The sequence below is a fragment of the Cupressus sempervirens genome, chromosome 3 (genome assembly GCF_028749045.1).
Source record: "Cupressus sempervirens isolate cs-2001-9-10 chromosome 3, ASM2874904v1, whole genome shotgun sequence".
Lineage (NCBI taxonomy): Eukaryota > Viridiplantae > Streptophyta > Pinopsida > Cupressales > Cupressaceae > Cupressus > Cupressus sempervirens.
In genome coordinates, this window is record NC_143120.1 from 1074369148 (window position 1) to 1074397003 (window position 27856).

General features: G+C 34.4%; 1 pseudogene; it reads left to right on the forward strand.

Annotated features, from left to right (window-relative positions):
* LOC149570471 (cytochrome c biogenesis protein CCS1, chloroplastic-like) overlaps nt 1-27354 on the forward strand; it is a 118962-nt pseudogene extending 91608 nt beyond the window's left edge.
* The last annotated feature ends 502 nt before the right edge of the window (nt 27355-27856 follow it).

The following is a 27856-nucleotide window of genomic DNA, read 5'->3' on the forward strand; positions in this document are numbered from 1 at the left end:
GCAAGGTATTATTCGCCCTAGTACTAGTTCCTTTTCTTCTCCAGTTCTGCTTGTTCACAAAAAAGATGGGTCATGGCGACTCTGCATTGATTTCCGAGCACTTAATCATCTCACTATAAAGGACAAGTTTCCCATTCCAGTTGTTGATGAACTTCTTGATGAACTTCATGGGGCTCATTTTTTCTCCAAGTTAGATCTTCGTTCTGGGTATCATCAAATTCGGGTTAATGAGGAGGATATACCTAAAACTGCCTTCCGCACACATGATGGTCACTATGAATTTTTAGTCATGCCCTTTGGCCTCACGAATGCTCCTTCAACATTTCAGGCAGTGATGAATAACATATTTCGACCATACCTCCAGAAATTCATTCTGGTCTTCTTTGATGATATCCTCATATATAGCAAAACTTGGGCTGAGCATCTCCATCATCTGGAGCTTGTCTTGCAACTTCTCTCTGATCATCAACTCTGTGCAAAACTATCTAAATGTGTGTTTGGCCAGGAGGAAGTGGAGTATCTCGGGCATATTGTTGCACACCATGGAGTGCGGGTGGATCCTACAAAAATAGATGCCATGAAAACTTGGCCGCATCCTAAAACTCTAAAGAGCCTTCGGGGTTTTTTGGGGTTGACTGGCTACTACCGCAAGTTTTTCAAAGATTACGGGAAAATTGCAGCACCATTGACAGCTCTGTTAAAAAAGGATGCCTTCTCCTGGACCCCTGTTGCTGAGACTGCATTTGAACAACTGAAACAGGCTATGTGCAGTACACCTGTTCTCGCGATGCCAGATTTTTCCAAACCCTTCACTATTGAGAGTGATGCTTGCGGCAATGGATTGGGTTCTGTTCTCCTGCAAGATGACCATCCTATTGCGTTCACTAGCAAAGCCCTCTCTGGTAAGAATCTAGCCCTCTCTACTTATGAAAAAGAAATGATGGCTATTTTGCATGCTGTACAGAAGTAGCGGCCATACCTCTTAGGGAGTCATTTTTGCATCAGAACCGATCACCAAAGTCTGAAATACTTCCTGGAACAACGGGTATCCTCTCCTACACAATAGAAATGGGTCAGCAAACTCATGGGGTATGATTATGAGATCACCTACAAGAAGGGTAAGGAGAATATTGTGGCAGATGCTCTTTCTCGCACATTTGATAATCAAGCTTCCCTTTCCGCTATTTCTATGCCCATTCCCAATTGGTTAGCATCTGTTCAGCAGGGCTATGACAGTGACTCTTCTTTATCTCAAATCATTCACCAGCTAGCCAATAATCCTTCTGCTATACCACATTACTCTTGGGATGGTGCTTCTCTTTGATACAAGGGTCGGCTAGTGCTTCCTCAGAACCCAGCTCTACATCAGGCTATTTTTTATGAACTCCATGCTTCTCCTTCAGCAGGGCACTCAGGCTTCCTCAAAACTTATGAGCGAGCAAGGAGAAACTTCTTTTGGAAAGGGATGAAACAGACGATTCAACAGATGGTGGCTGAATGTGATACTTGCCAATGCCACAAGGGTGAAATGACCCTCCTTCCTGGCTTGCTCGAACCATTGCCCATCCCTACACGGATTTGGACTGATATTTCTATGGATTTCATTGAAGGGCTTCCTAAATCCGGTGGCAAGACAGTGATCTTGGTTGTGGTTGATCGTCTCTCAAAATATAGTCATTTTTGTGCCCTCAGCCACCCCTATACTGCCTCCTCTGTTGCACAAATCTTCATGGACTAGATATTTCGTCTTCATGGACTCCCTTCTTCCATTGTCTCTGATCGTGATGCAACTTTTACCAGTCATTTTTGGACTGAACTGTTTCAGAAAACTGGCACCAAACTGAAGATGAGTTCGGGCTATCACCCACAAACTGATGGTCAAACTGAAATTGTCAATAAATGCTTGGAAACTTATCTTCGTTGCTTCACTTCCGAACAGCAACATCAGTGGGCCAAGTGGCTCCCTTTAGCTGAATGGTGGTACAATACCTCTTACCACACTGCCTCTAAAATGACTCCATATGAAGCAGTCTATGGTCAGGCACCTCCAGTGCTCCTTCCCTACACTCCCAACAGCTCACCAGTCCAGGCAGTTGACATAGTTCTCCGCAGCAGGGATCAGATTCTTCGTACCTTACAGGATAATCTTCACATGGCCCGTAATCGGATGAAACAGCAAGCAGATCAACACCGTTCTGAGCACTCATTTCAAGTTGGGGATATGGTTTTTCTTCGTCTACAGCCATACAAACAATCCTCCCTAAAGCTGAAAGGGCGTCATAAGCTGGCCCCAAAATTTTATGGGCCTTATAAGGTTCTGCAGAAGATTGGTTCAGTTGCTTATAAACTAGAACTTCCTCCTTCTTCCCGCATTCATCTAGTCTTTCATGTTTCTTGTCTAAAGAAAGTTCTGGGTACCACTGTCAGAGCACAAACTACTCTCCCTGAAATGGATACGGAAGGATCCATTATCCTGGAGCCGGTGGCAATCATTGACCAGCGCACTCGCCAGCTTTGCTCTCGCTCCATCTCTGAGGTCTTGATTCAGTGGCATGGCATGCAACCAGAGGATGCTACCTGGGAACCCCTTCTTCAGATTCAACAACAATTTCCACACCTTAAGCTTTGAGGACAAAGCTTTTTTCTAAGGGAGAGGGGATGTTAGGAACTTGTGTGTTCCTTCTGTTTATTTTGTTAGAGTAGTGTTGTTGGACGCATATGCTTTGTAAGTCATCCCGTGAGTATATTTTATTATCCCACATGCATAGGTAGTATTACTTTTCTAGATCGTACTCAGTATATAAGAATAGGTTGAGGCCCTTGATGGGCACGGACGAATTTATTGTATTGAGCTTGCTCAAAGGAGGTTACCCCCTCGAAGTGGCCTGCGATCAGTAGATTCATTCTGAGTTCTGCTATCACTTTGTATTCTGTTATTTCGAGCATTCTCACGATATTTCTATAAGGAGGTTCATCACAGAAAATATTTTTTATTCACAATGCTATTACATATGAGATATTGGACAATGTTCACTTTGGGGGGAAATGGTCTACCAATAATCCAAAAAATATCACTAGAGAAGGATATCTTTTGCATTGTGTATTGTAGTCAATGAGTAATAGATCAAAGAGGCAAGAAGGCACTCAAATGCCATTTGTAAGTCTTAATGAGAATTTGGATAGTGTAATAAGCATAACTGATATTTATTCTAAGGCTATACAAGATAGATGATAAGGGGCATCAACATGTTTTAAAGAGTGATGACTGGGATGATTCAACTTGTAACAGGCTGATGGTAAGCTATAGAAGTGGTCTCTTTTCCAAAGCAAAATCAGAGGTAGATGAATTCTTCAATAGTTGGTCAGCTGTAAAATAGAAAACATTAGAGCCCCATGAAATAATTTAAATTAATGATCAAACTTGCTCTTTGCTCACAGATTGAAGACACAGATATAATCTTGAATAGATGATGAAGCATAGTGCCAAAATTATGGGTAAGTCCTCTCAGTCTGTTGGTCAAAAGTTAAATTTCAGAGTCCAGAAAAAACCTTGTCTTTCTTTAACAAAGTTCTAATTTCAGCTCCACAATTTTATTCTTATTTTAGCGCACTATTCTATACAAAAATTTATGACAAAGATATACCAAATTAAATAATGTCAAAATGTGTTAAGGTCAAGAAGAAAGTATCCATTCTTAAACAATAAGTTGTTGGTAAATTTTTTCCTAAAACAAGAACACTCTTGTTTCCTCTGGAACCATAAGTTGAGCAATGCACAAAAGCGAGTTTAAAAAAATAATTCTTCATCTCTTCTAAATCCATTAAGGTGGATACTTGTGAAGGAATATTTATATGTTTCAGCATTACATGCATATGGGGCACTAGTGTCCCTTAGGTGATCAGATAACCTGATAATTGAAGTGAACCAATATTAAACCACATTTAGTAGAACATGCTTTGAAATTATGTTAATCTATCCTTATAGCACTGGAATGCCTATGTATTCCCACGAGATCATTGCAACATGTTTAACTCAGTGTTTTGATCAAATTTAAGAATTTTAATTATAATTTGTCTTCTTGATAGTTGTATAGCTTATAAACATATTAATTACAATTATCAAATATTTGAGCATATGTTAATTATTTCTAGATTTGATCAATAGATGAGCACGTTGAAGGTTTGGTTAATAGTCCATAGAGACACACTTAAGATAAATAGGATTTGTGGCATGCCATTGTAATGGAGGATAGAATTTTGCTGCTCTATACAATCTGGCATATGATATGTACTACATCAATGTCCTTGTGGTGTAGCCCTATTTTATCTTCAATTGTTCAAAAGATAAGCAATGAATGGAGCCTACAGCTAAAGTTGGTGTTTGGAAATACAAAATATATTCTCATGCCTATGCATGGCTGGTAACAATAGCAAACTGCAACTCCTCCATTCCAATAAAAAATGACATAATGTATATAGAGTCTACTTTCATTTCCCATAATTCCATGCACTTTTAACCACAAGAAATGAATCTAGACTCCATTCTTTTGAAACTACTTGGGTTTGTCCAGTGACCAACAAAGTACAAAATAATAAGTATTAACCCAACAAAACTAATCAAGAATACACACAATTATGTACAGAATATCAAGACCACATACTCTAACTACTAAATGTAAAATAACTCAAATTTCAATCAATATGATTGTGGATGTTCACCATTGCATGGCTATACAGTCAAAATTGGTTAGCATTCAATTGCTTCTAGTTGAAAAACACAACATCCAACCATACAAACTAGTTTGGATGGGTTTAAATAGCCTTCCTAAACCTTCCCCAAACTGAATTCTAGGAGTGGGTGACTAATTGGTAAAATATTGAACCAAGTTACAAAAGTTTCATATAAAGTTGTCAAACTTGCAACTTGACAACTTTTGGAAATGTTTGGTTCCTTTCAGCCTAGGTGTGTAGAACCTTACCAAATGGTTCCCCAATCTCACATGAGTCTAGACTCTATTCCAAGCCATTCTAGGCCTTGGATCATATACTATACTCCTAGAGACAATTGGACCCATTCACAACTTTTTACCTAGGGAATGCAACTTTACATCTTTTTCCACAACTTTTGAATTTTGACTTAGAAAACATGCCAAGATGCACTTGGATATCACTTTGAGATTTCATTTATCTATTATTAGATACCATGTCCCATCAAAGAGCCAAACACAAAATAATTTCAATAGGACCTTGACATGTCCTAGAGTGCTGAAAGCAGAAAGTATAGCAGATAAAACATAGTGGGTTAGCAAAATTAGGACCTTATTCAACCTTCAAAAGGCGTATCAATAGAAGGACCAGTATTATTGTTGTCTTGATCTTATCCATTATTCTATACTAGGTGTGTTTTTTTGGTAGAAGGGTGGTACTACACATTTTGCAAACATCTACGCCTTCTAGAAATTATAGGATCATTTTAGTTACATTTGAAAACATTAATCAAGAAAAACCATATGTGCAGATATAAACATTCATCACAACATGTCCAATTTAGAAGCATTTTTCTACGTTTAGTTTATCCTCATCCTCTTTTTATTAGTATTGTTGCATTTATTTTATGCATCTTCATTAATCTCAGCACTTGTGCAAGTAGCCATTACGAATGACAAATGATTGATCTACATTTAAGTCTCTTAAATGAATTGTTAGTAAACATAAAAATTAAAACTATCCTATCAAACGAATCATAGTTTTGTCCAATTATATATTATTTCCAAGTTTAGCAACCCATAATTATTAAATGCCATGTACTCTTTTGTAGTGGTACAAGCCATCCTCATAAATCAAATATGATCTTACCCAAGCATTCAACAAAAATATGCATGATCTTCATCATTAGCTTTCTCAGGGCTCCGAACATCTACCAACCAAATTGTGAAAGTTGTCTCACAAAATATATCACCAAGGGATATAGTTGTTACCTTTGTTCTTTTGGAGATCGAGTCAAAATTGACTATTATATTTGACGCTATTCATTCAAAAGATTGACATGTGAAGTCACAACTAAGCTCAACTGTTTCAACTTTCATAATAGTTTTCTAGCCTCTATCTAGTGTGTGTTTGTGTAAGCTATCTGAGAATTAATGTGACTAGAAGAAATATATTCATGTCTTTCTTAAGATTGCTACATACAAAATTCACAATTTTTGAGATCTCTCTCTCTCTATGTATATATATATATATATATATATATATATATATGTATGTATGTATGTATGTATGTATGTATGTATGTATGTATGTATGTATGTATGTATGTATGTATGTATGTATGTATGTATGTATGTATGTATGTAAGTACGTACGTACATACGTGCGTACGTACGTACGTATGTATGTATGTATGTATGTATGATAGCTATCCCAGAGTTGATATGGCCAAAGATATTCATGTCTTTCTCAAGAGTGCCATGTACAAAACACCAAATTTTGAGCTTTCATGTTCATTCTAATGTCTTTTCTCTTTGACACTATCTGTTTAATTGTAAACAATTCATCCCTATATAGCTTGTTTAGATTCTCTCAGTCTAGAGGGTTGTCCCATGGAAATATCTTGGGATCCAGATTATTGATGAAGTTTGGGGATGACGTGACATGAATAGTGGATGTATATTATTTTGAATTTTACACGTGCAATCCGATAGATTTTATTACAGGCATTTCTAAATCTCTGTTTCAACATAAAGAATGGTGAAAAAATTGGCAATGACTCTGACATCCCTCTTTGTTATCTAGCGATGGCAAAAATTGGAACCATTCTTAATGAGATTTACAAATTGATCCAAGAATAGTCCAAGTGTCTACAGGTGGGTGATGTGAGTAGACTATGCAAATTCAGCTCTATTTCCTTCCATTTGGTGGTGTTCGGTCCAAGTTTGCATTAATGTAGAATACTGCACAGGTAGTGATTGATTGCTATCACTGAGACACATTTTACTATAATTTTCAGCAATAATCATGACACACAACCTTGCATGCCTGTCTTTCAAATAATATAAATGGAAGATGCAATTTTTTCTTTCATAATAATCATTTTTATTTACTTAAATAAGATTCCCTAGCAGAGTTAGGGACAATTTCGTCCTCATTTTTACACAATGCTGATGTCTTCCCTGCTTCTTTCAGATCTGTTCTTGCCATCTTTTCTGAACAAAATTATTCTGGGTTTGAGAGAAGATTAGTATTGTGCAACATATGGAAGTTTTCATTTTTTTGTCATGTGAGGTTATTTGAGCTTCTTGTTCAAACTTTTTGTTGATCCCTTGCCTTGGTATCCTTATGAATGATAAAAATATCTGCTTTTGGAATCCAAAAGAGATGAGGGACCTCATTTGAAGGGGTTCCTTCCCTTGCTATTCACTATTTAATGCAAAACATTAGGTTGGGTGGTGAAGTTAGAGGGTGGATAAATTTTTTCCTAGAGTCTGAGGATCCTTTTGCCAAGGAGGCAGTTCTTGTCATTTTTTCTGAACAAACTTATTCTGGGTTTGAGAGGAGATTAGTATTGTGCAGCTTATGGAAATTTTCACTTTTTGTCTTCTGGTGTCATTTTAAGCTTCTTGTTCAACCTTTTTGTTGATCCCTTGCCTTGGCATCCTTATGAATGATAAAAAATTATACTTTTGGAATCCAAAGATGCGAGAGCACGTTTGAAGGGCTTCCTTCCCTTGCTTTCCACTATTTAATGTAAAACATTAGGTTGGATGGTGAAGTTAGAGGGTGGATAACTTTCCCCTAGAGTCTGACCCTTTTGCCAAGTTGGTTGTTATGTAGGGGGCTGTAACTTGGAAGTAATAAAAGGTGATAACAACCTTGAGCAAGAGTATCAACCTTATTCCAATATCTTTTAAGAGGGAAAATTTGTTAGCCAACAATATATTGCCAATATCATTGTGTAAAGAATCATTTTCAGAAAAGTGTAAAGAACTAGTATTTCCAGATAGGATTGTAAAGCTACTGCAAAGGATTGCTAACTTGAATCATTATGCCATAATGGAGTGTCTAGTTGTATTGAGAATTCACTTGAAATAAGAATCCAATGAAGATAGAAATTCTTTATGATTTCTATTTTGAAATGCTTTATGTTCAATTTTTTGGGAAGAGTAAATGTTATCTCCATCCATGCCTTAGGAGGATGGTAACAAACATGCCTCTACAACTATCGAGAAGCATGCGAATACATAGTTTTACTTTAGCAAAGAACTCTACTTTTTTGCATGTCAATAAAGGTCTTGATTCCTAGATACTCCAGATACTACTTGAATTCACCATAGCCTCTCCAACCAATAGAAATGGTTAATTTTATCGTAGTGCTTATGTGGCAATATCGTGGTGCCTAAGTGGCATAGTTATTGTAATGTGCGCCAGTCACTTCCAGGAAACTTTACAATGTAGATCTTTACTAACATTTAAGTATACTATAAGTTGATCTCTTTTTATTGTAAAGGCTTTTTGTCTTTTTCAAAAGTTCCCCGAAGGATACAAAAATTGTTTTGTAATTGGAACCTTTAAACTTCTAAATCAAGTAATGAAAAAATGAGATTGATTGTTTCTGTCTGTTTATCCATTGTGTAATTTTATATGGAGTATTTGGTTTTCTTGATTATCTAGCAAGCACCACAAAACTTTTTAATGAATTAATTTCTTTGAATAAATGAATTAATGATGGTACTTCTAATTCTCCAGCTCTAGCTAAATCAAGTTCTAAAAACTCAGAAAAGGCAAATGGTCCTGATGTTGTAGCTATAAGTCTTACATTCAAAATCAACAACAAGGTTTCATACAGAATAGTACTAAAAGGTGTGTGTCTTTTTGGGGTTCAAGTTTCAAACTGCAAGTGCACATATTTGTATATTAAATTGGCACCTTCTATGCTCAAATGGTTGCTAATCTTTGTTTCATGGATTTCTATTCTAGCACATAGTGTAATTGTGCTGAAAGTAGAAAGTATAGCAGATAAAACATAGTGGGTTAGCAAAATTAGGACCTTATTCAACTTTCAAAAGGCATATCAATAGAAGGACCAGTATTATTGTTGTCTTGATCTTATCCATTATTCTATACTAGGTGTGTTTTTTTGGTAGAAGGGTGGTACTGCACATTTTGCAAACATCTACGCCTTCTAGAAATTATAGGATCATTTTAGTTACATTTGAAAACATTAATCAAGAAAAACCATATGTGCAGATATAAACATTAATCACAACATGTCTAATTTATTTGCAGATATATTTTCCTATCAAGAAAGACCATGCCTGACAATATGAACGCTGAAAAAAATGAGATAATGGCTGTATTGTGGCTTAGTTTCGAATAAAACCTAATAAATGTTATTGTCCTTGCAAGAAGTGTAAAGGCTTAAAGACTCGAAGAATTCTAATCACAACAGCCCAGAGTCATTGTAGGCAACATGGTCATGTTGAAGGGGGCCACGATTTTTGTCCATTGCTGAATGTGGATTTCCTACTGGAGGAACATGGAGGTGTGAATATCCAAGCTGAGGATAACACTCTCATGGAAGAAGATGATAATGTGCCAGAGGACATGATTCAAGAAGATGGTATTGAGGCAGGTGATGAAGAGGCTCACAATGATGGTACTAGCAAATTTGATAATGATGATGAAGATGGTATTGATATACCTTTACTTGAGAAGGCACACGAGCCCTTATATGAAGGCTCCCAAACAACTCTACTCTCAGCTATAGTGTTTTTGGTGAACTTAAAGGTTATGAATGGTATATCTAATGTAGCAATGTCACTTATGCTAAGGTATGTCATTTTTGTCATCTTCAATGTTAGCATACAATTACTATTCGTTATATTAACAATGCATATTTGTTTTTGTAGGTTGATTAGTGAGTTTTTGTTACCACCATCAAACATTTTGCCTCGTTCGTACTGAGAATTGTCTAACATTATGGATCAGATTGGAATGAAGTATCAAACAATACATGCATGTCCCAATGATCACATTCTATATCATAAACAATATGAATTTGCAGCGGAATGCCCTAATTGTCATAGTAGTAGATATCGGTCAGATCAAATAACAAAAAAAGTGCCTCACAAGGTTCTTTGGTACATTCACATTATTCCACATCTTCAACGGTTATTCAGGTGCACTACCTTGGCACAATTTATGGATTACCATGCATGCAATAGAAGTTAGGATGACATTATGTGAATGCATGCCAATGGTTTTGCATTTAAAGAGATAGAAGAAACATGGTCACACTTTAAAGAAGAACCTCGTAATTTGAAGCTTTCATTGGCAGCGGACGGTGTCAATCCATATGGAGATATGAGATATGTTTACTCAGTGTGGCCTATTTTTGTTATTAATAATAACATTCCTCCTTGGATGTCCATAAAGAGGGAGCACATAATGTTGTCAATGATTGTTCCTGGTATTTTTATCATTTTATAGTTATCTAAATTAATTTATAAATAGTGCATGAAAATGGCCATAATAATAATGTAATGTTTATGTTCATTCAATTGCTAGGTAAATACCAAGTGAAAGATATGAACATGTATATTGAGCCCCTGATTGACAAGTTGTTGAAGTTATGGAATGGCATCACTATGTATGACATCTCTAGATCGATAGGACATCGAAAATTTCAATTCCATGCAATGCTTGTATGGAAAATACATGGTGCCCCTGGGTTAACTCATTTTTGTGTTATGTTATATTGTTAATATCACATATTTTTGGTCTATTATAGTGTTTACACATTACTATCAAATGTTTAAGTTGCACACAATAATTGTATATAATCCACTTCTACATGATCTTGTAGGTCTTCAGACAAAGGAAAAATTCGCATGTCCAATTTGTTGTCCGAAGATGAAATCTCGTCATTCGAGAACTTTAAGAAAGCAGGTGGTTGATGAGTTTAGACACTTTCTTTACAATAATCATAGGTATTGAATTGCCAAAAAACATCTTTTCAATGGGAAAGAAGAGACATCATCAAGGCCACGAAGAATGACACCTCATTTATGGAAGTTGGAATATGATCGACTAAATTGTCGAGGTAATATCCAATTTGTCGTCTGAAGTTTAAAATTTGTATTTTGATATTGTCTTATATTTACTAACGTTTTAATTGATGCTTGTGAAGGTCGTCAAGGCATCAATGACCAACTTCCTAGAGGAATGAAAATTTATCCTACTCAATTTAGTAGGTTACCGTACTACAATGATCTCCCAATTATAGATTTGTTTGATGCTATGCATATTGGAAAGAATGTAACAGAGACACTATGGAAAATGTTGGATGGAAGGCATGATAGAGAACAAATTGCCAAAATTTGTACGGACATTCATGAATCCAATCATGCACTAAAAGATTCCATTGAATCAAATAGCAATGGAGACTACATAAACACAAGCACCCTTCCTTGGTTATTAACGGAGCAACAGAGTGATGCATTAAAAGAAGTCATAAAAAAAAAAAAAAAAAATTCCAACAGGATTTGCTGCAAATATAAGCACTCTTCTATCAAAGAAAGGTGATTTTGGGCCTGGGTTGAAAACACATGATTGGCATACCTTCGTCAAGGTAAGTCATGTTCTCCATTTATAGTATATTTGTAAGATTGAATGTACTACCTATTGCATTATTTAATAATATATTGAAATGATCATTTTTAATGATTGCAGTTTGTCCTACCTCTATCCCTTCCACAATAGTTTGACAACAGTATTAAACAAGTTATATATGATCTTAGAAAATACATGAGGTTAGAAGTGTTTTTTTGTAGATTTGTAGCTTTCTCTTAAATCTATTGTATAATTTTATTTAAAATCTCGTTTATGTGGTTTTGTGTGTTGAATCTCTTTTAGGTGGTTATCATCTAAATAAATTGACAAAAAAGATATAAAATATTGGAAGAGAAAAAATCTATAGCTTATGTGTGAAATGCAAAATTGTTTACCTCCAACCTTTTTCAATGCTCAAGAACACTACCTCATACATCAAGTTGAGGAGATTGAATTGTGTGGACCTGTACAAGCTAGATCAATGTGGATGGTTTAGAGGCACTTTAAATTTATGAAGGGCTTGGTTCGACAAAGAGCACGTCCTGAGGGTTCTATGATAGAGGGATATATGATATACTAGACCATGGTGTACATTACTAAATATCTTCCAAAGTTTGTAGCAAATATCTATGTAGATTGCATTTGGGATCCCAACTCTAATAACAAATTCGAAGGGGAGTACCTGAGGGGGAAAGGTAGATTGAGGAGGGTGAGAGGTAATTATAAGTTTTTTTTTTTTTTTGTAGTTCAATAATTATTATTCATCATCAATATATATAAGTTGTTTCTAACTAGTGTAATTGTCTTCTTTATAGTTGGTCGTGAGTGGGATGCACTACACTTTTATATTGCAAACAATCTTGATTGGATGATGGTATGGATTGAGCAGTCTCAAGAAAATGGTCGCTAATTAACATGGGATGGTGTTGTATCGTTGGTTAAAGAAGCTCATCGTAATGGAGATCCCACTATTACACAAATGGTACTTGATCTAATATATGGCTTAAGAGATACAAAGGTACGCATAAGATTACTAATCATGAGACATAAGTTTAATATCAACTCACAGATCGATGCAAATAATCTTGACATGTTTGAATAATTGCAGGTCAAACACCACAAAGCTATGTACTAACATGGCTATAAATTTTGCACAAAAAAGTCAAATGAAACGAAGAAAACATGTGATTTTGGGATAAGTGTTGTCTTTGCGGTCACCAATATTTCATCTAGAACTGACATACATCCTTAATGATCTGAAAATCAATACTATGGAATTTTGGATGATATACTTGAGTGCAACTTTAATTCATTCAAAATAGTTCTATTTGTCATCAAATGGTTTAGGTTATGACTGAATCGAAATGATCCTAATAGGACTATTATTGAACATGATAGTGGATTTACTATGATTAATACAAGGTCATTTGAGCCAATCGGAGATGAGCCCTATGTTCTTCCAAGCCAATGTGAGCAAGTGTTTTATTTTGGTGTACCACAGAAACCAAGTTGGTCATTTTTTGTTAGACATGACCCAAGAGGAAGGCCGGTAAAGTATAATGCGATCGAAGAAGACAAAATTGAAGAAGTAGAAGAGGAAGTAAATGATTATCAGGAGCAATAGTTACCCGGTGGTGAAGATGAAGAAGATGGTGATGATTTTGGTCATGCTGATGATAATGGTGATAATGATGATGATGATGTTGATGATGATCATGATCATGGCGATGATGGTCATGATGATGATGGTGAGTAAGATGATAATGATGGCGATGAAGATGCTGATGATGGCGAAGAAGATGGTGGTGGTGATGACAACGATCAAAGTGACAAGTACGATGATGGTGATGATGATGATGATGATGACATGGATGAAGATCATGATGATCAATTAAATGTCCAACTAAGATCAATGTCAACTATGATGGGGTCTTGTACGACCAAACTTTTCTTTCTAAACCATATGTACACATATAAACATTAAGTAGAACATGTCAATTTTTTTTTAGATATACATATTAGTTACACTAAATTTTTAACTTAAGACAAATGATTTACATATACAATCTACTTTATTATTAATATTTTTTTTGATAAGTCTATTACTTTAATTTTGTTGTTGATTTCTAAGACTTACTAATTTTTTTCACAGGGCGATATGGATGCACCATCTCAGACACCTTCAGTAGAGGTAAACATTAAATATTGTAAATTTTAATGTTAATATAGAAACAAATGTCATATTATTAAGTTCTTTTCTTTATGTCTTTGGAGTTGTTTTGATGAAATTTTACTAATATTTAATGTCACAAATGATAGGAAAAAGCTAGAATGATCGCTGATCAAATGCGATCTAAAATACAGGCTTCATATCTACATAACATCGCCCTTAGTACTGACCCTATGTTCATCACTCAGAAAATCAAGCAAAGATACACTGATGAACTTGTTAACATTATCATCGAGGGTGAGAAAAGTGAGGAGAAAGAGGCACTGAGAACAGAATTGGGCCGTAGAATCCAATCTTTGCAAGTAAGCAGTAATTCGACTAAAGCAATAATAGAAGTTCAATAGATATGAATATTTTATACTATCTTATGGATCTTGATCTCTAATTTTATGTGTACTTGTATAGACATTTGTGCCAATTGTGACATCACATGGTGAACATGGTGATGGTCATTGCGCACAACCTTCGTGTAAGTAGCACTTTGTTTGTTTTCATCAACATTATAACACTTACTTTTTTTTTGTGGACATTTCTAGCTAGTATCCCATTTGATCTTTATCCATTGCAAATGTCTTTGCTAACAATATTGTATTCCTCAGCTCATGATGACATGCGGACTCCTCCTTTGGTTGTTGGTCCACTATTGCCTAGTGCATTGTCGGCAACAAGGGCCATGCAAACATCCTCATCTATGCCCATTAGAACTGGTAAAACCTTGTTTTGCTATATTTTGTAATGTATTTGTACAAGTTGATGAACAACAAAGTAGCATATCAATGCTTAAATGATGTCTACAGAAGCCTGCATACACACAAACACATGCATACACACACCACGCATACATACATATATTGTACTACATAGGCAAGATTTTGTGCTACTTTTTGAATTTATATTTCAGATTCACATGGAAAAAACATTCTAACATTTGAATCCAAAAGTAAACTGAAACATCATTTAAAAAATATATTTTAATTTTTTCTTTTATGTTTCTCTACAATGTATGTGCATAGATACTTTTATATTCTTGAACTCTCACTATGATAACAGACCATGGACCATTGAAAGCTATCCTAAACATAGATGATTAAAAATCACACATTATCTTATCATAAACATAAACAACAATATATCATGAATTCTAAAAATATGGTATCTTTAATACACTATTTGATTATCTTGTTAATACACTATTTGATTATCCTGAATTAAATCCTTAATGGAATGCGAGGAAAAAAAAATTTTGCCAGTCAATTTCTTCAATTTGATTATATCCATAGGTATGCTTTAATTCATTTGGTGTCTACTTTAATTGTCACGATGTTTCAGTTGATAGACCAGCAGAGAGCAGTACTGCTGAAGTTGACCCATTTCCTCGAGCAGTTCATGTGATTAGTACTGGTTCATATGAAGGGACATTATTGCTGAATAAGAAAACTATGTTTCCATTAAAAGAACGAAAGCTTCCAGGTGCTTTAAATTTGTTTTTATTTAAAGTGTAAATTTAATTTATTTTTATATTACTCGTTTTGGACTGATAAATCCTTTATGTTTTTGTACGTAATAATGTTTTCTTTGAACATCTTTTTCATATGAAATTGAGACTATTCGGACCCACCATACGTAAAAGGTACTTAGTTTCATATCATTTGTACATAATTTTTCTTTTCTTTCATTTACTGTAATATATTAAAGCTATTGATCTAACAATCTATTTGTTTTTAAAAAGGTGGAATTTACAAACCATGGAATTAAAAAATCAGCTCATTGCATCTTTTGATGAGAAATTTGGAAAAGACATGTTTGACAATGGCCTACTTCTCAAAAGAGCAGCAAAGCATATAAAGACTGTGAGGGATCAATATAGAAGGGCTCTTAAGGATAACCCAAAGTACGACTGTCCAACTATGATTCCACCAATGGAGTGGAATGAAATAGTAGAAGATGCAAAGGAGAAAAGGCTATGTGAAGATAGAGGTAATGAAGTAGCACAAGGCAAAAAGAGGTATGCCATGATAGTATTAAGTACATTGTAATCATGCACTAATTATTCATATTTGTAAATATATAATCTAAGATGTTTGAAATTGTTCATAGATTGTAGGACACATCCGTGGCTACAAAAGCGAGACTAGAAAAGTTTGGCCAAGACAAACTTGGCTCTGGTGGCTATATGAATCTCCAGTCTCGAGTTGTAAGTAGGAGCAATGATATGAAATAAAAAATTTTACTATAATGTTGCAAACAATTTTGTTTCGTGAAACCATACATACAATATTGATGATATTAAGCAAAAAATATAGGGCATAGAATTCAATGTGGAGGTCACAAATGAAGATATAAAACTTTCCTTGAAGGAAGGCTATAAATTCGTGGTTGCACGCCTACATGAAGAATCTATAAGCCTTGCTCAAGAATCTAGTTCACCAAATGATATCTCACAGGCAAATTGGTTAGATGAAAAGTAAATGAAATTGAATAGTTGATCCTTTTCTTTTTTGGTATTAATTTTGAACGTAAATTGACTACATAACAATGTGCATAACATTTTATTGCAGCCTTCATATCCTACCACAAAACCTACTCATGACGAAGGCCATAAAGTGCATTATGGTAGTGGAGGTATTAATTTTCTATTGGAAATTAATTATGCAATCAGAAATATGAAATGTTCTCCTTCCATTTATTGTCCAAGCATGGTCTTATCCAAACATATATTCTATGCTCATTATGCAAATCTTTTAGAAAATGTATTGTTTAAAGACTACAACCTCTTCAAACTTTTCTCCAAGTGAGGGTTCCATGCTAATAAAAATATAATAAAAGACCACTTATTAGCATCCTCAAGAATATGCATCTCAAATGACATGAGAGACTTGACTTCCCAGTCTTTAAGATGTGTGTATCTTTATACTTTATAGTTGTCGAGAGTCTTTTTGAATATACACCATCTAAGTTCAAATATTGGTCATAGTTGAAAGAGGATTACAGATTGTAATCACTATGAAGCAAATGGTAACAAAAATATAACATGATTTCAGGAAAACTGTTATCTCTCCTTACTATCTACTATTTTTCTGATGTGGGTTAAGTAATATTGGAAAGAAGCAATGATCATACTCAAGATTATGTGCTATTTTAGCAAAGGATTCTCCCAAGTTTACAGTACAGATGTGAACAAAATGACATAATTGGTTTGGTTGCAAGACCTTGTTGAATTTACCCTAAGAGCACCTTCACAGAGGAAGATTGTTTGAATTATTTTAGGTAGGAAGATTCTTCTGCAATCTAAGCTAAATGAAGAGCTTTTGTTAGTAGTTTTCAATTAGAAAAATTGGGTTTTGATGATGAACAGGTGCATTAAGTGTAACTTTTTCGATTGCAAGAGTTATGGTCCTGTACATTATATGATAATACCCTGCCAGGAGAAGGTCAAAAATATTTTGATTGATTGTGGTTGTAGATTAAATTACTACATATCAAACACAAAGTATTGATATTAGTTTGTGAGCCATTACCACCAAGTCTTCATATCGTTGAGGCTATTTTAATGTATGATTTGAAAATCCATAACTATAGTTTTCATCACTAGAAGGTGTCTCTGTGTTGCTGCTCAATTCCATTGCAGTGTACATGAGATTTTGTTCGTTTGAGCTGAGACTTTTCTCTTGGCTATTTGTTGTTTATTAAATCATAGTAGTTTGCATTTCTTGTATTATGTATTTAGGGTATTCTTGAGCAATGAGAACCAGGTTTATAAATTAGCAAGGCAATTTATTATATGGTTTGGAACATTCACATAGTTTTGTTCTTATTTCTCTAACACTACTTTAAAGATTATCTCTGGTTGCTGAAACATATTCATTATTTTAAAATAGGGATCTTTCAGCTTTTGATCAATAGTTGATAATGATTTCCAACTCTGTACTTTGATAAATCATTTGTTCTAACAAATTTCATAGAGTAAATATTGTGATATTGCTATCATGATTTAACTGTGTAGTATTTGAGTCAAATTTATTGACTCATATTTCATGTGCAGTGCTCAAAATGAATCCATCACTCATGATAATATTTTTTTGAATATTTCAAAGCATGTTGAACATCATGTCGAAGGAGTGGAACATGTTCCAAGTGTTCAACATGTTGACATGGCGGCAAATCAAAATGTTAATGTACATGATGTGGCATTGTCAGGTAAGAAAAATGCATGTTATGTTGTACTAGTACTTAATTATAGACTGATAACAGTTAAAAAAAGAAAAAGAGTATGCCAATTTATCCCATTCACTTGTTCTTGCAATAGAGCCCCCTTTAGTGCAGCAGGCTTCTGCTCCTGCAAAGAGAAGGAGCCATCGTAATTTGACATTACACGTGCTAGAAGAGGAGGAGAATGATGCAGATATGGATGCTCCTATGAGCACTTTTCTTAAGAGATCTCATAAAAACAAAAAGAAGAAATGATGTTTTAAAAATCTTCTTTCATAAACCTTGTTGGATAATGAAAGAACTTTGTTTTAAGTAATTATGTATGAATGATGCATACTAATACTGATTTTTATCTTATGTTAATGAATATTGTTATGTCTTAATGAAGTCTTGATTAGTATTGTGTATTAATGAATTTTATATCATATTAATGAATGTTATGTGATTGTATTGATTGAATGTTATGGTTCATAAATGGATGAATGAATCAATGAAGTATGTAATTAGATGATAATGGGTACTTTAGATTGATGTTATGGGGAGGGGGGTGAGGTTAGACAAGCTTCCACCTTCACATGGTTGGCCTTGTTAAGTAGAGAATATTATAGTATTCTTGAAACCAAGTGAAGCTCAAACTAACATAAAATGGACACTTCACATGTGGTAGGTCTAAAATGATCCACAACTACTACTACCCATAACATGAATTTGTGAAATACATTTTGATATCACCAATTTCAACACTCATATTCAAAGCATAGGAGTGGCCCATAGTCTTAGCATGAATTTTGAGTAATGCCTTAGTCCAGACTGCCTCAGAAGTGGCTGGAAGAAGCTTGCACGAGTCTGAGACTATGAACTCTCCCTGCCTTGGCCAAGAAGAACTTGTCAAATCTCTACTATTATGGCAAACTACAGAGTGGTGTGGCTGGTCTGCAACCAACCAATAAGTTCACAATTAAAGGAATGAGCCTTCCTTCACCAATGATTTCCAAGAAACAATCTCAAGTGTACCAATTTGATCAATGCTCCAATCCTTATTGAGAATCTTGTCCCAATCAATCTCCAAATGTAACAGGGACACAAAGTGACTAGTCAAATGGTGAATAACACCTAAATGTCTGAAACTTTCATCCTCATATCTTTGAAGGTCACTCTAGTGAATCCCAACCAGTTCTGTTACTTCTTGTTGAGAAATCCCAACATTGACACCCAATCGAGATTGATCCCAAAGACCAATGCATCACATGAAGAAACTACATTCCCAAGCACCATAACAAGCGCAATGCACTCTTAGTCTATGATCCAAAGGTGGTGTGTGGTATCCATCTTCTTCATATGAGATAGAAAATCCATTCATTTAGCAACAACTCTTTACTCCAATGTCCTCTCAAGGACTTACCTTCCAAGCTACCCCAAGTGCACTTAGAGTTTCCCAAACACCATAACTGCTTCCAAGGCTTCAACCTTCATTCTTCCTTTGTGAATCATCTCCTCATGGCCTTTCCACCATGTTCCATCCATCCATTCATTTTGGACAACTAATCTCTTACCCAACATTCATATCTAGCCTTAAAGCTAGTAGCCCTCACCAGTCACTAATTTGGATTTCTCTCCAATAGTTCCCAAAAAACTATGGAAACTAAAACCTGATTAAGATACCCTTTTGGGATCTATACATCCTCCCTAAGTTTCAATATCAATCCTTTTGGACCATACCCAAGATCTGATACCCCTAGCCTATCCACACTAGGCTTAATTCTCCAATTTTACATAGCAACCCACAACTCCACTAAACCCTACGATTCCAAAGGGTGAAATAGTCCTTCTATGGGTTGAGAAATAATAGATTTTCAAGATTTTAAGGTTCTACCCTTTACACAACACATTTTCCACCAAACCCTTGGTTTTGGGGTAACTAATCTAGGGCCTGTTCAATAGGACCTCTAACCATATCACCATAACAAAATAATTGCATAAACACTTCATAACTGATCCCCCCATACACATTTTATCACCAAACATCTTCAATCCTGAAGTAAATTAACTTTTAATATGACTAGTGTCTATATTGGTATGTACGGAATAGTATAGAAATTGTACGGACAACCAAGAATTGAATAAAAATTTTGAGTTTTCTTGCACATTTGAAGAATATTTTGGTGGTTTAATCTTTCATTCATGTTTGGAAAGTATTATTAAGAGACTTTGAATCAGATTTAATACATTTATTAATAGGTTTAAATCTTTATTACTGCTATCACGCTGAAAGTCACAGTTTTGCCTAGTTTAACATGAAGAAATGAGGGTTCCATCCAATGTGTACTCTTAACTACTTCTTGGGATGGAACCCATAGCACTAACATACCCAACTAACCTCTAATATGCAATAAAAGTGAAGATTTGCAAGTTATTGTTAAAGAAATGCAAAGTTGAGTGTTGGAAGGACTAATTTGGGTACCCAAATGAGTGCTAGGTGTTATGCAGCCGTACATCTAGCTTAACAAGGTATACTTTTTATTTGATATTCTTTGAATAAATGATGAGTGGATGGTGAATCCTAAGTTTTAGATCTTGGAAGTGTGTGCTTGACCTAGATTGGTGATACCCTTGATTTTGAGGGTTTTAAGGCTTGAATTTGGGGGTTTCATATCAAAAGTCCTCGTAGGATGAAATTGATGGATTTGTCTAATTAGGCACAAAATATGATGAATCTATGAATTTGGTGGAGTTGGGATAAGTATATTGCATAGTTTCTTTGTAAAACCTCATGTTTTACCCTTGAAAAATAGTGACAACCATGATTTTTGGCATATTTTTCCAAAGGAGTCCATATTAAGTTTTGAGTATGTTATAGAACTCCCAAAAGGGTATCTAAAAAGCTTTTTTATTTTCTTGGTGTTTTGGAAAGTTTAAGAGAAAAATCAAGAAAAAAAGGTCTGTTGATCCAAAGAAGAGAATAGCGTAGTAAAGGGGAAAAGTGTCAAAATGGTTTATATTGTATCTGAGCTTTTGGGTTTTTCTCTATTAATATTTTAGATCATGTTCTATGATCTATCATCAGGATGACAAAAGAGAAAACAAGGATGATATAAGTCAATTCTTTCTACTGTTGTTCAAAATATGACATATTTTATTATTTTGCTTCTATATTTTATTGGATGATTTTTTTTGTAAGAACATTTCAGATTACACTCCATGAACCATCATCAAGATGAGAGTGATCAGAAACATTGATGCAAACAAAAAACTCATAGTGAAATTCAGACGCAAAACAATAATTGTAATAGACAGTGGAAATCTAATCTATCTCATACATAGTATATTACTTAGTTGAAAAAGAACATTTCAAGATAGTGTCACAAGGAATATAAGTATAGAAACTTGGAAGAAGTATCAAAGAAGTATGATTCACTACAACTAGTAAGGAGGATGATATATTTTTAGTATCTTAAAGATTTTAACAAAATAGATACCAATATTGATCTATCAACTTTCCACAATCCATAGGTATAGTACAAATACTTCTAAATTAATTGTACAATTTTTTACATCAATGGTTCTGATCATGCTCGTGTTCTATCTCTTTTGATGATCATGTTCTATCATGATCACACACTTGTTGATTCTTCTATCTCTTTTGATGATGAAGTCCATATTCGATCAATTTGATGATATTGACAAGTTCATCATTCATAATGATAAATAGTGGCATCTCTTTGCTTTCCTCTACCCAAGCATTTTTATCAACTTTAACAAATCTAACATTCTTGAGCACCATGTTGACACTTTTGTTAGATGGGAAAACTTTTGTCAGAGACAAGGGTAGATTCATTTTCCCCTTTACTAGGCAACTGCTTTTCTAATTGTTTAGTCTAATTAGTATAATAAATTTATTAACAAGGTAATGCGTTATACTAACAATTAACAATTAGAAGTAAGTGGTGAGAAATATCTGTAATTAAAATATGTATTTTCTTTCTCAAAATTCTAATCTTCTATATAGATAGTTTCTGCATACATAGTTTGAAGATGCAAATGATGCTGCTACAATACTCTTCTTCTACAATATTGAATGTGATTTGCCACTAGTTTTGCAAGGTCTTCCTACTACTACAAAATCTAGATTTAGAAATGCATCTCTTGTTTTATTGTTCATGAAGTAGAAGCACTATCTTGAGCTGAAATCTATGATTTGGCTTTGGGTAACCTTTTAACTCCTTGAAACCAAATCACAAAAGCTAATAGCAGCTTCATCCACCATGTTGACATATCTTCTTCGTCATGCTTTCCTTGCACAAACAAGGGAAAACAATCCCCAAAATCCAACAGCAAAGGAAGCCAAACAGCTAACATACCAATACTATGGATCCTTTGTTCCCTCTTCACCTTCATCATTCTCATTTATTTTAGACATGTAGAAAATTTTTTAGATGGGAAAACTTTTGTCAGAGACAAGGGTAGATTCGTCTAATAGATACATTTATAGATTCACTGAAATAGGTTTAGAACTTTTCATACCAGTAGCAATGGCAGAGGCAAAGCCAAATTCTGTACCCTTTGCCAGTAATTTCTATGCCAGTGGCAAAATGGGAGCTAACCGAAATGTGGTCTTATTGAAAGCTATAAACCATGGGATATGCACAAAATGGAGTTTTCAGAAGGGCTTTGGAAACTTCAAGGTAGATTCAATGTGCAGGAGGTAAAGGAAGAAGAAATATTAGATGGATCAATAGATAAACCTCACTAATCACATAATAAGAAGTTGATGAATATTGAATGTATGAGTTCATCGCATGGGATAAATCAAAATCTACTCGAGTAGCAATTGCAGAGAAGAGAAAGAAACACTTAGCATTACAACCAGCCATTAACTATCGCCTTGCAGTCTTGTTTTTTTGCCACATTATATTCATTCTTCATTCTTGATAATGACTTTTCATCAGACCATATTTCCCAATTGGGCATTTAGGAAACTTTTGTGTACTCTCCACCACAAATAATAAATGGTGACTTGAGATTAAGAAAGTAAGGATAAGAGGGTAAGATTTTTTCATAGTGATAGCTTTTGGATATAACTGCTTATGAATTATTATTATTATTGAAAGTTTTTAATAGCATAGAGTGACTTATCATTACAAAAGAATAATCAGTGTGTGATTTCAAAAGGTTCTCATTACAATTCATATATAACTAGCACTTGCACCAAAAGGAGGTGCAAGGAGACGCCGATAGATGTTTGATTTGAAAGCATAACTAAGGCTTTATATAATAAAACAAAGTTTATAAAAGTATAGATCTACAAAAACATATAATTATAGAAAGTAATCTTGTACATAGCAGCATATAATAGTGTTTTGTGTTTTTTATATCTCTTTAAAAAGCTTAGCATTCGATCTTCTCTATATTCTATGAACTTGTAATAGGCAGATTTTTAATTCCAGATTCCAACATAAAAGTCTCCTCTTAAAATTTGAGAGGAAATCTTTTGCTGCCAAGAGACAGGTCCAACATTTCCATAGAGCAATTCAGCACTTGGAGTTATTTAGCACAGTGTCATGTTTTCATGGGAACATAGTAACTCAAAGAAAAGAAATTCTTTAATCCAAGTACTCAATTTGGAACAAAAAATCCTTCAAACCCATGATAAAAATAAAGTACAATCATAAAATCCCATTCTCCAAATCTCCCAAACAATTTCTCTACTTTTACATTGTGCAACAAATATGATAATCTCAAGCAGGCTTGGCAACTGGGTTTTCTTCAACTATGTGGAGATCTCCATCGAGACAAGTAGCACAAGTTTTTTCCATCCACCCAACACAGTCATATTTTGTGTTTGCACTTAACAAATGGGCAGCATAGATCCTGCCAGCCACACATGCAAGAACTCCCAAGATTGTTATGAATACATAGATGCACACCTTTGAATAACATCCTTATGTACAAGTCAATGATTATCATAAAGATTATGTGTCAATAGATCAATGGTTAATACTTCGTGCTTATATATTATGATCCAAATATAACCTTAAACTCCATTTACAAATCCTTTTTACTATCCATAAATCATATTTGTATACTGTTCTCCAAATATATCCTAGAACTCTATTAACAGGTTGTCCTTCTATTCATAAATTGGAAGTTAACATTCCCTTGCATTTTTACTCTTAGAAATAAGATTGAAATTATATGACCTGGTCACATACTTATTGTCAATAGATGTCTCAATGCTAAGACAACTAAAAAGTGCACTAGGATCTCTATTTAATTTTCATAGTATATGTTTCATTTTTCTAAATGGATGTATTGTATCATATTTAATTTTCACTATTTTAAGAAATATTTTAATCCATTCCATGTGGGTGTTGCAGGAAGCATATATTTTGAAAGTTGGTGAAGGTGTTGCTGCTAGGTGCCTAAGCGAATTTGTGGGCGTGGATGTTCCTCCACCAATTGGGTCCGACATGGTATGTTGTGCCATGTAATTTTTCCTTTTCTATTTGCAAACATAGATTTAGAGTAATTTTTTGTAAACATTGATTTTTTTTTAGGATTCTTGGAGATATTTTCATGAGTGCATACCATACAGTTTTTGATTATGGGAACTTAAGAGTAGGCTTTGTTAGGTAGAAGCTACCTAACAATGCACATATATTTTGTCTACTATGAACAATTAGTGCAATATTGTGTATAGGAAAACCATGCACGTTAACTCATCATTATGAACCTCTCTAAATTGTCTTTTATTGCTTTTGATGCCTTCTTGTGTGGACTATTTAAGTATCTAGTGTCTTATTATACACAGTTTTTTCTATGATGTTACTATTGTAATCTAATATATGTATAGCAAACAACAGTGTAAACTCTGTTGAGGAAAGTGTCAAGATGTATTAGACTAGATATACAATAGGTGTCAAGAAAAGAAAGGAAGAAGAGGCCAGATTTCAGAATTTCTTTTACAATAGGTGTCTTTTTCTTCAAACTTATAGATAGGCTCTTTTAAATTTTTTCTCTGGCTCTACTATTTTTCTTCTCTTACTTGCAACGTGTATGAATTTGATTGAGCTCTTCTTCTCTATTGCTCTATTGGATTGCATTGTCAACTCTTCTATTTCTATCTATCTAGTTTCTCTTTTTCTTCCTTCTATAATTGCAGTCCAACATAAATCAGCTTATTTTTATGAAAATCACGAGAAGATTCTCCCTTGATTTGACTCTTCTTTTTAGGCCATCACAAAGTAACTCCTACCAATGAGATCCATTAGAATTGGTGATATAGATCAGTCATTGAGATCTGATAGCTACAATCATTATGATTTGGTTAAGGTGTTGCCGTAGAAATACTTAGGAAGAGAAAACATCATTCATGTTTCACAATTGTCTACTAAAGATCCACAACATTATTTAGTTCTTTGCATGGACCTCATCATATTGTAATTTAAGGAACCATTAGTGTGAGCTTTAATCAATGTTTCTTCTCAAAGTTGTATCGTTCTTTGTCGATTTGGAGTTTACCCATGCATGGGTAATTTTTAGAAACAGATGTCTGTCCATTGTTTAATTTAACTAAAGCACACAGTCACTTTATGGTTATTCATGAGGGCAAGCATCATTTTAAGAAGGCCAACTACATTGATTGTTGGAGTAAGATGAGAATCTTAGAGAAGCCTGAGAAACAGAGATGTCAAGAAATGAACATACATGAACAAACATGAACATACTGTGCCACACATCATCATACTGTACCTTTTAATCAACTTTGTCATGATACTGTTATTACTGCTAAGCAGACTTAACTGGTAAACAATAACATCCAACATTGTAGTTTGTAGAAATTATAAGTAATAAAGAAGCTCAAGGTAATTGAAATTATAACCCAAAGGTTGCAAGAAAAACATGCCATCAAAAAACTAGCAAAAAGACAAGCTAGACGACTAAAATTATTAAGATCAAAAAGACTGGAAGCAACTACAAGCAGGAGATGCAGAAGAGGTACCAAAAGCCTTAGCACTAAATATCCATAGAAATGAAGTGCTACACCAAGATGACTGAACAACAAAAGGCAGTTATGCAGTATTTGATCTCTATTACTATAAGTATGTTTAGCTTGCTTCATGGGTACACAATGGAAGCTTCAACACCTTTGTAAATTGTGGATTTATAGTGATATTTACTATGCATTTTACTTTCCAAGAATTGTTCATTGATAAGTTCCAAAGATGGTAGTTTAATTTTACCATTTGGCAAATATCTTGATAGTGAGCAAAACACTCAAGGAACCACCATTTCATATGAAAGGCTTTGAAATAACAAAAAACAAAAATTCCTCCCATACAACATATAAAGTGAATATTATTTCACTATTTAAACACCCATGGAAAACATACATTTAAGGTGGTATATTTTAATGTTGTATTTAATATATTTATTCAAAATCATACATCAAAAACATCAAAGTAGGCGAAGGCCTTGAAATTCCATTATAACAAGAAACACATCCAATCTTGAATAAGGGTTGATTGTTTGATATCCTGTAACAAAAATTGGATAGAACAACATTTATAGGAAATTATCATCAACTTAGACTCAGATTTTCACATTGGTCCCCACTCTTATGGTAGATCTCAAATGTATGTCTTATTGTAAGAGGAAGATCAAGGATCATTCCTCAAAATTTGTAGATACAACAATTGTGAAGGATACACTAGCAAAACTGCACCCTTATTGACAAAGAGATTAGCTCAGTTGCTTCCTTGGTACAAGACTTAAAGTTTTCTTTTGTGCCAAATAGATAAGCCTTACTCAGCACTCAGCACAAACACTTAGCATTCATTACATATCATTCAAGATCAAATGGGTGTGTGGGATTATACGCACAGTAAATAATAAAGGAGGGAATTGAACCCTCCCTGACGCTCGCACTTGTTGAGGTCCACTTCAGTAATGGCCCTTCCTGTGAAATTTCTGTCTAAAAATTTTCTAATGAGATAATGTGTTATGAGCTCTTCATCTATGGGATGGAATGTGAATCCAGGAGGCAGTTGTGCATTACCCATATCATGACTATATATAACTAAAGTTAAAAGCCTCTATTATTGAATTCTCTTCCCTATCACCCATATTCATTTCCTTTTCTATTCATGCTTCACACAGGAGTCTTTTTATATGATGATTTATTGTCAATCATGTCCATTCGCTATGAAACAATTCTTATTCTACAAATTCGAGATGTTGGAACTTTTGTGGATGTGCAGGCCATCAAAACATACTGCAGGGAGGATGACGAACTTAATCTCAACTATTAGACTCAGGCAAGTGATGTTTTATTTTAGAATCTTAACATATGGTTGTTCAAATTTTGTATCTCCTAAATGATTTCCTTTTAGCGTATAAGTTGTTGTGCATAGTTGCCAAGTTTGGTTATTGTATCGAGCATATTAATGAAGAAGCATATTAGTTACTGTCAGTGATTACGACAATTTGATTAGTTATTGTTGATATTTTTCAAGCATTCTATAAAATAGTTCACATGCCTTTTGTATGATATGACATTTTGCATGCATCCTGCAGTGTCTCATCCGGCTGATGATGGATTACAGAGAGTGATCTGAAACGATGACGCTAAAAAACATCACAATCAAATCCTGCAATGTCTCATCCGGCTGATATTGTGATTGTCCTGGTAGACATGCATGCAAAATCAACAATATCAGATTTCCACAATCCATTTGTAATGCAAGTTCATTTTGGATTTGATTGTGATGTTTTTTAGCGTCATCGTTTCAGATCACTCTCCGTAATCCATCA